Below are 14,238 nucleotides of genomic sequence, written 5' to 3'. Positions count from 1 at the left end.
GATGAAGTGGCTTTTGAGGGGCTTGGAAAGTTTATAGAGGCTTGAAATTTGGCACACACCTCCAAATGGATGTAGGCTTTGTTGTCATGTGATCATTTTCATTGAATAGCGCGAAATTGCTCCACAGCGCCCCCTACAAAATTTCAAAACATCAGCCCCAGCTCTGTGTTTCATCTATGAGTCTGAAACCTGGTAAGCTTATGGAAAATATCAAGATGTACAAAAAAGTCTCTTGGAGCAATATCCCAAATCCAACAGGAAGTCAGCCATTTTAAAATTAATGTGTAATTTTGGCGACATTTTCCCCTCTTTTCAGGCTTCATACTTTGACGAACTCCTCCAAGGGATTTCATCATATTGAACCATTCTCCAGTGTGTGGAATCTAAAGACCTTTGTGATGTTAAATTGCGAAGCTTTTTACGTCCAGGGAAACGGGGTGGTTATGGTGGCACTTAGAGTTTGAATCACTCGCCAAAAAGCAGTAATCTGCTGTCACTCAAAAACACAATGTCCAATCTCTCCCAAACGTCTCAGGTGTGATGAGACTCGAGCTTGGAAGTGTTTGTTATGCCATTTGTACATAATGGTTAGAGCGCCACCTAGTGGAACGACTAACTAATCATGAATGAATGAGTTGAATTGTTAGCTGGTGGTTAAATGCATGAATTCCATCAATGTGACATCACATCGGACGTGCTGGTTTTAGGTGTTGGGCGTGGCTCGACACGCCGGGGTGCGAGGGCCCTCATAACGCTGCTTGCAGCTTTAATTATTATTATTATTCACCCCAAACAAGGGCCTTTTTGAGGGCCTAAACATGCTCAAAAACTCATGAAATTTTGCAGACATGCCAGGTCTGGTGAAAAATTTTGTATTTTAATGGTTTTACATATGAGCACTGGGAAATGGCTCTAGAGCGCCACCTATGCCTTGTTAAATGCATCCCTACGACCACATCGTTTGAGCTACATGTATGAAATTTGGCACACATGTGTATCATGCCAAGACGAACAAAAAAGTCTGTGGGCGCATTGACGCAAACCCAACAGGAAGTCCGCCATTTGGAAGAGAATGTGACATTTTGGCTCTAATTTTGCCATTTCCATGCCTCGAACTTTTGCGAACTCCTCCTTGGGGTTTGATTTCATAACCTTCATATTTGGTCAGTGTCAACTACACCCTTGTGCCATGTTAAATTGCGGAGCTTTTGAGTTTTCACAATACTATGAGGCCGTGGCGCCATGGCGAATTTCGATGACTCGCCATGAAAATCTTATTGCCTCTCATTTTGTCATACATTTTCTGACCTTGACCAAAGTGAACACATATGATAAGGCTCCACCCCTGAACATATTTCAACTGCCATATTTGACACCAGGGACAGCGCCACCTAGTGGGAACAGGAAATGTCATGTTTTACACTTTGGGGTACAGTATAGTGATGGGTGACACCTGCAGCCTCAAATTTCTCCAGGAAAGCCTTAAGGAGTTGGTCTTGGGTTACAGTGAAAACTGTGACTTTTCGCAAAAGGGTGTGACCCCAGCAGCATGGCGAACTTTGATGTCACGCCATGAAGAAACAAATTAGTATAACTCAATGAAATCCAGTCTGTTCAGTACCAGACTTTACAGGCATGATGTCAGACCCGCCCTGAACAGATTGATGTGCCCATTGTCGGGAATACGTACAGCGCCACCTAGTGGCAACAGGAAATGTCATGGCTTTCATTTTGTTGTACTGATTTTCACAGGTTGATCGTGGCCACCTCAAAAGCGGTGAATATCAACATCAGTCCCTCGTGATGCTTCAGTGCAAAAATTGTGACTTTAAACTGAACGGCGCACCCTGGTGGCAACGCGGTCCACCATGAAAGATGAAGTGGCTTTTGAGGGGCTTGGATAGTATATAGAGGCTTTAAATTTAGCACACCCCTCCAAATGGATGAAGGCTTTGTTGTCATGTGATCATTTTTATTGAATAGCGCGAAATGGCTCCACAGCGCCCCCTACAAAATTTCAAAACCACAGCCCCAGCTCTGTGTTTTATGTATGAGTCTGAAACCTAGTAAGCTTATAGGAGATATCAAGATGTACAAAAAAGTCTCTTGGAGCAATATCCAAAATCCAACAGGAAGTCAGCCATTTTAAAATTAATGTGCAATTTTGGCAACATTTTCCCATCTTTTCAGGCACCGTACTTTGACGAACTCCTCCAAGGGATTTCATCAGATTGGACCGATCTGCAGTTTGTGGAATCTAAAGACCTTTGTGATGTTAAATTGCGAAGCTTTTTACGTCCAGGGAAACGGGGTGGTTATGGCGGCACTTAGAGTTTGAATCACTCGCCAAAAAGCAGTAATCTGCTGTCACTCAAAAACACAATGTCCAATCTCTCCCAAACGTCTCAGGTGTGATGAGACTCGAGCTTGGAAGTGTTTGTTATGCCATTTGTACATAATGGTTAGAGCGCCACCTAGTGGAACGACTAACAAATCATGAATGAATGAGTTGAAATGTTAGCTGGTGGTTAAATGCATGAATTCCATCAATGTGACATGAGATCGGAGGTGCTGGTTTTAGGTGTTGGGCGTGGCTCGACGCGCCGGGGGTGCGAGGGCCCTCATAACGCTGCTTGCAGCTTTAATTATTATTATTATTATTATTCAGGCGAAACAAGGGCCTTTTTGAGGGCCTAAACATGCTCAAAAACTCATGAAATTTTGCACACATGCCAGGTCTGGTGAAAAATTTTGTATTTTAATGGTTTTACATATGAGCACTGGGAAATGGCTCTAGAGCGCCACCTATGCCTTGTTAAATGCAGCCCTACGACCACATCGTTTGAGCTACATGTATGAAATTTGGCACACATGTGTATCATGCCAAGACGAACAAAAAAGTCTGTGGGCCCATTGACGCAAACCCAACAGGAAGTCCGCCATTTGGAAGAGAAGGTGACATATTGGCTCTAATTTTGCCATTTCCATGCCTCGAACTTTTGCGAACTCCTCCTTGGGGTTTGATTTCATAACCTTCATATTTGGTCAGTGTCAACTACACCCTTGTGCCATGTTAAATTGCGGAGCTTTTGAGTTTTCACAATACTATGAGGCCGTGGCGCCATGGCGAATTTCGATGACTCGCCATGAAAATCTTATTGCCTCTCATTTTGTCATACATTTTCTGACCTTGACCAAAGTGAACACATATGATAAGGCTCCACCCCTGAACATATTTCAACTGCCATATTTGACATCAAGGACAGCGCCACCTAGTGGGAACAGGAAATGTCATGTTTTACACTTTGGGGTACAGTATTGTGATGGGTGACATCTGCAGCCTCAAATTTCTCAAGGAAAGCCTTAAGGAGTTGGTCTTGGGTTACAGTGAAAACTGTGACTTTTCGCAAAAGGGTGTGACCCCAGCAGCATGGCGAACTTTGATGTCACGCCATGAAGAAACAAATTAGTATAACTCAATGAAATCCAGCCTGATCAGTACCAGACTTTACAGGCATGATGTCAGACTCGCCCTGAACAGATTGATGTGCCCATTGTCAGAAATACGGACAGCTCCACCTAGTGGCAACAGGAAATGTCATGGCTTTAATTTTGTTGTACTGATTTTCACAGGTTCATCGTGGCCACCTCAAAAGCGGTGAATATCACCATCAGTCCCTCGTGATGCTTCAGTGCAAACATTGTGACTTTAAACTGAACGGCGCACCCTGGTGGCAACGCTGTTCACCATGAAAGATGAAGTGGCTTTTGAGGGTCTTGGCAAGTTTATAGAGGCTTGAAATTTGGCACACACCTCCAATGTGATGAAGGCTTTGTTGTCATGTGATCATTTTCATTGAATATCCCAAAATGGCTCCACAGCGCCCCCTACAAAATTTCAAAACCACAGCCCCAGCTCTGTGTTTTATGTATGAATCTGAAACCTGGTAGGCTTATAGGAGATATCAAGATGTACAAAAAAGTCTCTTGGAGCAATATCCCAAATCCAACAGGAAGTCAGCCATTTTAAAATTAATGTGCAATTTTGGCAACATTTTCCCCTCTTTCCAGGCACCGTTCTTTGACGTACTCCTGCAAGGGATTTCATCAGATTGATGCAATCTCCTGTGTGTGGAATCTAAAGACCTTTGTGATGTTAAATTGCGAAGCTTTTTACATTCAGGGAAACGGGGTGGTCATGGCGGCACGTAGAGTTTCAATCACTCGCCAAAAAGCAGTAATATGCTGTCACTCAAAAACACAATGTCCAATCTCTCCCAAAGCTCATAGGCGTGATGAGACTCGAGCTAGGAAATGTTTGTTATGCCATTTGTCAGTAATGGTTAGAGCACCACCTAGTGGGACAACTATAATCATGATTGAATGAGATGAATTGTTAGCTGGTGGTTAAATGCATGAATTCAATCAATGTGACATCAGATCGGAGATGCTGGTTTTACGTGTTGGGCGTGGCTCGACGAGCCGGGGGTGCGAGGGCCCTCATAACGCTGCTTGCAGCTTTAATTATACTTGTTACTGCTCAGAACTTTCCTATCATTTCCTTCGTCTTAGAGGTGTTCAAAATAATAGCAGTTTTTGTGACTCCAGTCACTGGAAGCTTTTACAAGATTCCTGTATTTAGATTCTGTCTATTCCTGATGCATGCCACTAATGGCAGCATCATCTGAGTATTTCTGGATGTGGCAGGAGTGTGCTGTATAAAATGTGAAAAAGAAATAGACCTGGAACGGTCCCCTGTGGCGCTCCCATACTGCTTATTAACATTCCAGAAACAAAGTTCCCCAGTCTCACAAACTGTGGCCTTTCTGTCAGGTAGTCTGTGACTTAGAAAACAAAGGAAGAATCTGTTCCCATCTCTGTGAGCTCGTCTTTGAGTATATTTGGTTGAATAGTATTGAAAGCGTTTGAAAAATGAACTCTCATAAAAGTGCCAGATTCCTCCAGATGAGCTAGGACATGATGAAGCATGTAGAGGACAGCATCATTCACTTCAATGTGTTGTTTGTATGCAGATTGCAGGGGAAGTCTGGTTTTTACCTCGAGTTTCAGTTGGTGTCATAATCAGCTGCTTTAAGGTTTTCTTGACTACTGGTCTGCAGTCGTTCAGTTCAGCTGGAGACTTTTTGTACCGGCACAATACAGGATGTTCTCCACAGTGCTGGCCAGAGTACAGACATTCTGTACTTAAGTAGAGGTACAGATACTACTGTTAAACAATACTCCAGTAAAAGTAACAAAGTATTTGTTACCGTACTTAAGTAGAATTTTCAGGTATCTTTACTTTACTTGAGTTTTTCTGACAGCTTTTACTTTTCTCTCTACATTTCTAAACAAATAGCTGTACTTTCTACTGCTTTAAAAGAGGCTCATTATTTTTGGTTTAAGGGATATGGGAGAAGTCATTATTTCACGTCACTGCGGGCCTTCAAAAATCAAACTGATTTAAGCCTGAACAGTAACACGTGAAAGTCAATCCTGTTCGTGTATTAATCACCAGGGGACGTCGCATAAAAAGAGATCAAAGACGCACAGTCATGTGCTATAGTCAGGGGTTAAAGAGGGTGTTTGTGTTGTGTTTTCTTTTTTCTTGCACAGCACCAGAATGATTGCAGACAGAGAGGACAGGAGTGAAAGAAGAGAGGTTAGATTTAATGGTAAGGACTGCTCAGTGATGCTTGATAAACTGCATATGTTAAGCTTGCATGTAAAGCCATCAATTTAACCATGTACTGGATCTGTATATGGTGTGTTTTGATAAATTATGTATTTTTATGCTGTAAACAATTTTGCAAATCAAACTAAGCTATACCAGCTTTGTGTTATTCAAAAATATATGCAGTCCTGTGGTGAATTCACGGTAATGCTGTTTGTTTGACTGGTGCTCAGTGGCTGTGGTCCTCGTGGTCAGATTTAGGTTACATCAAGTGTAGCAGAAAAAAGGGGAGGGGGTAACCTGATCACAGCCTGTACACTAAGAAAATCTGCTGAAGCTCTTATAAGAAATTATTGGAGTTGTGATTCTTTTCCTTCTTTTGAACTACTACACAGATCTTAGGGTTCCCCTACCTGCTGAATTCCACTGTAGCCCTTGACTGTACTCATTTTACTTTTAAGGTGTGGATGCAAAGTCACCCTATACAATGTAGACAGCAGAAAATTGTTATTTTTTAAAATTCCCTTTCACTGCTTGTGTGCTACATTACAGATTCAAGCTGAGTACAGTCCTTAGAGTTAGAATTTAGATTTGAATAACATTTGTAGTATCATGTTCTATCTAATATTGTTTTATTATTATATTAACATAGCACAAAGTTAAATTTTTACAGAGATGTTTAGTAGAATTGTCCTTCAAGAAGCTACTTTTTACTTTCTTACTGTGAGTACATTTCAGAGCCTGTGCTTTTCACTTTTTTTGAGCAAAGAAGTTGCTTCAGTATTTCAACTTTTTACTGGAGTATTTTTTTAAAACAGCTATCAGTACTTCTACTTAAAGAAAGTCTGGGGCGATCGTGGATCAAGAGTTGGCAGTTCGTCTTGTCAATTGGAAGGTTGCCGGTTCGAGCACCGGCTCAGACAGTCTCGGTCGTTGTGTCCTTGGGCAAGACACTTTACCTGTTGCTTACTGGTGGTGGTCAGAGGGCCTGGTGGCGCCAGTGCCTGGCAGCCTCGCCTCTGTCAGTGCGCCCCAGGGCAGCTGTGGCTGCCACCAGTGTGTGAATGGGTGGATGACTGAATGTGGTGTAAAGTGCTTTGGGGTCCATAGGGACTAAGTAAAGCGCTATACAAATACAGGCCGTTGACCATTTTTTGCCACCTCCGTCATGTACAGAGTGAATTGACTATTGGCTACTTTGTTGTGCTTTTTTTAAGTAGTATTCAGGAATAATTCTCCAGACTTCTTGAAGGTTATTGAAAATCTGACCTTTGGAGGCTGACCACCTTTTGTTCTGTGTATTGTCAAGATGATCCCACACTGCTTTAATAATGAAGATGTCAGAGCTGTGGAAGTCCAGTCCATTAGTAATACTGTGCCTCTGTGTGATGTGTTTTACTGCATTAGTGGTGGGCTTGAGAATCTGAAGTTCCTCCAGATTCCCTGAATCTTTTAATTACGTTATGCACCGTTGAAGGTGAAATATCCAAATCTCTTCCTTCTTTCTTTGAGGAACATTGTTTTTACACATTTCAATAATTTTCTTCACGTATTTGTTGGCGATCCTCGGTCCATCTTTGCTCCTAAAGGGCTAGATGTTTCTTGAATGCTACTTTTGTACCAAATCATAGTTACAATCACCTGTTAACATCACCTGTTTCAAATCACATTATTATTTAACCAATTTACCTGATTACTAGTTGTAAATTGCTCCCGTCCCAACCTTTTTTTGGAATGTGTTACAGGTCTGAATGACAGGAAAGGATGAACATTTACAAATGAAGTTGACCAGGCAAAACTTTTTAAAGAAAAATTTGTGTTTACCATACTGTTACAACGTTTTCTGATATTTAGTTTTTTTTTTTTTTTCTGTGCTGCATAATTCCATGTATCTTGCTTCACATCTTTGTCTTCAATATGTATCTACTATGTAGAAAGCAGTAAAAATAAAGGTCAGCTGTTTAAGGTTTGTATGGTGGAATAGTTTGCACTATTGTAATATTGTAATGCAGGTTTCCTTTGCATAAATCTTCCACTGCACCAAGGGCGTAGATTTGGTTTTGGCATTGGTGGGGACGGATGATTCAACCACCGAACCCTGCCCTGTTTCTTTTTTTTTTTTTTTTCCTTTTCGTCTTTGCTTCTTGATTTAATAAATAAAAAAAAAAAAAGGAGAAATATACTTGCCTACATATGCTATTCTACGTGCTTTTAAACCATTTAAAATTACAATTCATAGTTTTATATGTGAATTATATAATGTTAAGTTACTATTAAACAAATGACTAAGTATTTTATACTTTAGTTTACTTCAACCATATTTCATATAAATCAGATATCATACAAAAATAAAAATAGCTTAAAATACAGTCATAGCAATAAAAGAATATGACTTTAAGGACTTAACAACATTACTTCAGTTATATTACACCAACATCTCTGATACATTAGCACTAAGGGAACACTGAATGACCTGGTGGTTTTTGTCCATAAAACTACTCATCTAAAATTACCACAAAGTAAAAGATCTCTTAGCAAAATTATGCAACATTTTAGGCACACTATTGCCCCTATCAAGTCAGTGAGCTGGGGTGTTTTACTCTAAACATGAACTACTGTTACAGCAACAGACATGGACTACTGGTGTCCCACACAACAACTCAATGTCCACTATGTGAAGGAGCCAAACACATGCCTGCTCCTCTCATTAACTGAGAAACTGCTGGCATATTTGTTTTACATCTATACTGTCCAGTCTCTCCTGGTGGACATGGCAACAGGTTATTCATGGTTACATACAATTTTAGACTGATGTGGGCCAAAGCCTAAAACGATGCGCCGGGAGTTTGCTGTTCTCCCCGGTTCAGATATTTGAAGTTTGCACAGCTACATTCTCGCCTGAAAATTTTTTAAAAGTTTATTTTGCAACCCAGAAAGAGTAGGGGAGACCGGGGATAGTTGTAACATTTTTGACATTTCTGTCTGTAAATTGAAGCTCTTTTAAGGTAGTGGATTCAAAATGTAATGCAAAGTATTTACATGTCTCTGCTATTAAATAGTGCAGCTATTTTCTCTGCAGCACAATTACCCATTGCATGGTATGGTCTCAAACACAAAGAGTGAAATGTTACAATTAACCCCATAGTCTGGGTTAGTTGTAACACATCCTGGGGTAAAATGTAACACAATGAAATAAGGGTACTAACAAAACATTAACATGTAATCTTTGTTTATTCAACACATGAATGCACTTACATCCATTTATGTAGCTATGTGTGTGTGTGACAGAATGCAGAAATCTAGCTTTTGAACATATTCCAACCCCCCCAAAAAAACATATTATGGAATTTTCTGCAACTGAATATTTCATTAATTTTGGTTGGTCTTCCTTGAGTTTGGCCTCATTGGCTCAGTGGGCATTATAACTTACAACTCTTGCACCAATTTTGAACATAACAATGAAGCTGAAAAAATGTAGTTGTTCACCAGCATCGCAATTCCATTACTTTTTATCATGGCTTACCTTGGTGTGGTTTGCAAAGTGCTTCAGAAAGATGAGGGAATCTGTTTCTTGCACCCATCCTGATTTATTTCCACTACCAATACTTCCTACTGGTCCATCTCTGACACAGTGGTCTGCATAATGTATGCGTGGGAACACAAACAGTGGAGGAATTGTGTTGCCAATGGCATTAACCGCATATACAAATGCGACCAGTGAACCTCTCTCTGCTGATGTCGTTGCCCCAACTTGTTTAATATAAGTTAAAGTAATAGTGTGGCAAGTTGTAACATCTGCATTATTGTTACAACTAACCCAGACTGTTGCTGTTACAACTGACCCAGACTCCTATAGCCATGAACTAGCTAACATTACAGCCAACGGCTAAAACATTAGCACTAAAGACTTACACAGAATATATCCCCACAGACATACAAATAACATAATTTAAGTTTGATGAGTTTAACTGCAAAGCAGATAATGCTATCACAAATTGAAATAAAGTAGAAAAACTTACTTTTTGGCATACAAATTACTTTTTTTCATGTTAAATTGTCTGTGTTTGACAAAATGTGCTGATTTTTCACGTGTGATAGCAGAACTGAATTGGGCATGCACAGGATGAGTCACATCATTTGAAACTTAGCCCTGATTGGAGAAATTGGAAGTGTTACAACTGACCCACGTTACAACTATCCCCGGTCTCCCCTAATAAGAGGGGCACTGAAATTCGGGATTGTCCGAGAAAAAACGGGAGGGTTGGCATGTATTGCCTTGCATTGCCTGTAACGTTATTATGATGTACAGGTTTTATGAGTGAACTTTACGGTGGCCCCTAGAGACAAAGCACGTACAAACTCCAAAACACATGCAAATTCCAAAACACATGCAAACTCCAAAACACTTGCAAACTAAAGAACACATGCAAACTCCAAAACACGTACAAATTCCAAAACACTTGCAAAATCCAAAACACTTGCAAACTAAAAAACACATGCAAATTCCAAAACACGTACAAATTCCAAAACACTTGCAAAATCCAAAACACTTGCAAACTAAAAAACACATGCAAATTCCAAAACACGTACAAATTCCAAAACACTTGCAAAATCCAAAACACTTGCAAAACCCAAAACACTTGCAAAACCCAAAACACTTGCAAACTAAAAAACACATGCAAATTCCAAAACACGTACAAATTCCAAAACACTTGCAAAATCCAAAACACTTGCAAACTAAAAAACACATGCAAATTCCAAAACACGTACAAAATCCAAAACACATGCAAACTAAAAAACACATGCAAATTCCAAAACACGTACAAACTCCAAAACACGTGCAAACTCCAAAACACTTGCAAAATCCAAAACACAACGGAAGTGCTACAGGACGCTAGGGGCAGTGTTGAGCTCGATTTGCAAAATAAACGGCAAGTTTGTCTGTATGGGACGGTCTAGTCTCCGTCGCGCTTCCCAGGTTGCCTAGCAACCGTGATACTAACCGCTGGAAACGTGTCATACAACTTGGTTTGACAGAAATGAGGGAGAACATATTTTGTTCATTTGTTTGTTTGTTTCTACATGAGCTTTGTGTGATTTGATAAGTATCTGAGGCTGAGACCACAGGACAGTAAAACATGATTTTTGGGCTTCATTTCTGTACTGAACAGTCATTTCAAGATTAATTAGTAAATAAGAATTAGCTGATGTTGTTCATGAGACTAAAGTCATATCACTTTGGTAATGTAAATATAATATGGCCAATATTCTAGTTATTATATTAATCATTATTAGCTATTACAGCAGTGAACATGAACTCTGTGTCAAATACTGAGCTTCAGTACAGATTCAAGTTGCAGTTATTTATATGTCTTATCACCTTAAATCTTCACTCAAAGACAAGTATCTTTGACAGTGCATATATAGGTGTATCATATATAAGAGACAAATGTTGTTCCTTCATGCTGGCATTACTAAATTTGGCTCATTGCTTACATATATTTATAAAAAGAAAATGTACAAGCTGTGATAACTGTTTCTGATAAAATGAAGAGTAGACTGATATATGAAATATTCCTTTATTGGGTGAGAAAATCAGACCATGTCATAACTGCTTTAAGTCATACAGAATAGATATCAGAGCCTTAAACAGGCTGGCTTCTGCTAAATGGGTCAAACTGGGCAGAAAGTCTACAAACACATAACATCCTTACAGAATATGATGTAACACTATAGATCAACTTACCTCAGAATATATAAAGCATATAAACAATTACAGCAATATGATGCAACAAACACAGCAGTGCTACTGATCCAAAATACTCAAAGCTTCATAGAACTGAAACAAACATTTGTTTTTAGCTCCATTCTGCTGCTGATACATACTTTAGGTTTCTGAATATTACACTTGTTGCTGCCTTTCATAGTGTGTAACTTGAAGGCCCTGAGTACTTTCTCCCACACTGAAAACACTGGAATGATAAAATTATTTGAACATTACCTAATAAGACTGATTCAGGACAGACAATTAGTTATTTTAAACTGTCCTAGCAGTCCTTCACAAACAGGGAACAGTCTGTCTATTCTCTCCATCTGTCAGCTGCTGCTGGCTCTTCCTTCTCCTCTTCCTCACACACTGCTGAGTTTGTCCTGGTGGATCATCAGGGGTGCAAAGCCTCACAGATGATGTGCAGCAGTGGGTCCCTCAGTCTGTCCTCACTCTGGACACTTGCAGTTGTCACACATGGAAATCAAATGTGTGATAAGCTGCAGGATTCAAACACAAGTGTAACTTATTAACACATGTTCATATTTTTATTACACAATCAGAGAGAAAGAAACAGAGAGAGAGTGCAGGACAGACAGACAGGTGACAGTCTCAGGTGTATACACTGCTACAAAACAGCACAAAAGAAGGAGGATTTAGTGTTTGTGTTATTACGAAACAAGAGGAGTTCCCAGATGGTACAGTGAACACATGTGTGACTCCTGTGATTAAAGCATCTTTCTTTCAGCTTAACGAGTGAACCGTCAGCTCGTTCAAACACACGTTAAAGTCCGTTTGGCTCGACACCACCGAACAGAGGCAGCAATATAACATAGCTAACATTAACAGTGCAGTGAATCTTCCTTGTGCTGTGATATTCAGGACTGCAAACCGAGCAGCATCACTGACTTTCAGCTTGTTGTGTTTGTGGATATATGACTGACTTTAATTATCCACAAAATCATCACAATCTCTGTAAGATTAAGATCGACTATATATTTTTTTTTTAAGTAAAGGCTTTAAAACCAAGTTAATTCTGAAAGTACAGACATGACTAATGTCACATAACTTTCCCGACATGTGGCCAACAATAATGGTTTAATGTTCTTCATTAAAAAAATATTTGCGCATAAATAAGTGACATAATATTCAGTACTTACTTCTGAAAGTTTACACTTCCTCCGCTCCGCTTCCACCGTTTTTTTTCGGCAAAATTATCCACACCACCACCGCACTATGAAATCTGGGATATGTTGGGCCATGAAGGCTACACCGACCCATCCTTAAAATTCAGGGAAATTATGGACGCATTTCGAGCAGCCTTTGAATTGGGAAAGCCTTCTCTTGTCGCTGTGACGTAATCGGCCTTAAAATGCGGCCTTTAAGGCTGCAAACCCCAAATCCGGTCATTGGTACTTCCTGGCTTGTGTAGTTACTAGGTAACAAAAGCTCAACACTGCCCCTAGCGTCCTGGAGCACTTCCGTTGTGTTTTGGAATTTGCATGTGTTTTTGAGTTTGCAAGTGTTTTGGAATTTGTACGTGTTTTGGATTTTGCAAGTGTTTTGGAATTTGTACGTGTTTTTTAGTTTGCAAGTGTTTTGGATTTTGCAAGTGTTTTGGAATTTGTACGTGTTTTGGAATTTGCATGTGTTTTTTAGTTTGCAAGTGTTTTGGATTTTGCAAGTGTTTTGGAGTCTGTACGTGTTTTGGAGTTTGCATGTGTTTTTTAGTTTGCAAGTGTTTTGGAGTTTGCATGTGTTTTGGAATTTGTACGTGCTTTGTCTCTAGGGGCCACCGTAGAACTTGACTTTAAGTGACTTACAGGTTTCTTTGAAAAATACTTTCTTATATCCAGGTTCTTTTTGCTGCCATCCTCCTCTCCTGCTCGCAGCGCATGATTGCCGCTGCTAAAACTAAACAGAGCTCCCTGAAAGGCACAGCCAATCACATTGGCCATATTTGTCACATGATATAGGACTCCAGTAGAGAACGTAATTTAACTCTTTCTGCACCGCTGGGTGAATGAGACGTTTACTCGAAGAGATCAAATTATTGGTGGGGACAATTCAATAATCGCTGGATATTGGTGGGGACATGTCCCTTCCGTCCATGCCAAATCTACGCCCTTGCACTGCACCCAAGTCTTAATCAGAATAATATGTGCACACTGCTCTACAATTCCTATCAGTCATTTCTTATATCAAAAGCATATTTATTTTTCTTCAGCGTCCTCTCATTTATTAGAATTGCCACACTGTTTTCAGAGAGAAATGCGTGAAACCTGCTCTAACACTTTGTTTTTCAGTCACTATGTTCTGCTCTTGGCATAATGGTTGTTTTTACTGATGTGAACTGGCTGAATCTTTGTATATGAATTCAAATGTATTATTAATGGCGACATTGCAGTAATTTCCCTAAATTAGTCCATCTCATAGAATATAAGTAAAATACAACTTATTTTCTTATATTTTACTGCACCGATCCAGTGTAACCCAGTAACCTCCTGCCTGTTTAAGTAAAAAGTTAGAAGCACCCAGTGTAAAGCCAAAAGTTACCTTGGATCAGACTAAATTCTGGTTGGCAGTATAAGCTTCAGGTACTTCTATCAGAAGTCATATCATCAATAAACACTCATTAAAAAGCTGTTAGCCATGACTGATCAATGTCATCAAACAAAGTGATTAACATGAACAAACAACTCTACGCACACAAGACTTGTGAAAGACTGATATAAACCGCACTGATGACAGATAACAAAAGCTTAGAGGTTTAGATTAAAAAGTGATTTAATCTTTC

Source organism: Rhamphochromis sp. 'chilingali', assembly GCF_963969265.1.
Source record: "Rhamphochromis sp. 'chilingali' genome assembly, chromosome: 7".
NCBI classification, from domain to species: Eukaryota; Metazoa; Chordata; class Actinopteri; order Cichliformes; family Cichlidae; genus Rhamphochromis; species Rhamphochromis sp. 'chilingali'.
Note: the sequence above shows the minus strand (reverse complement) of the source record.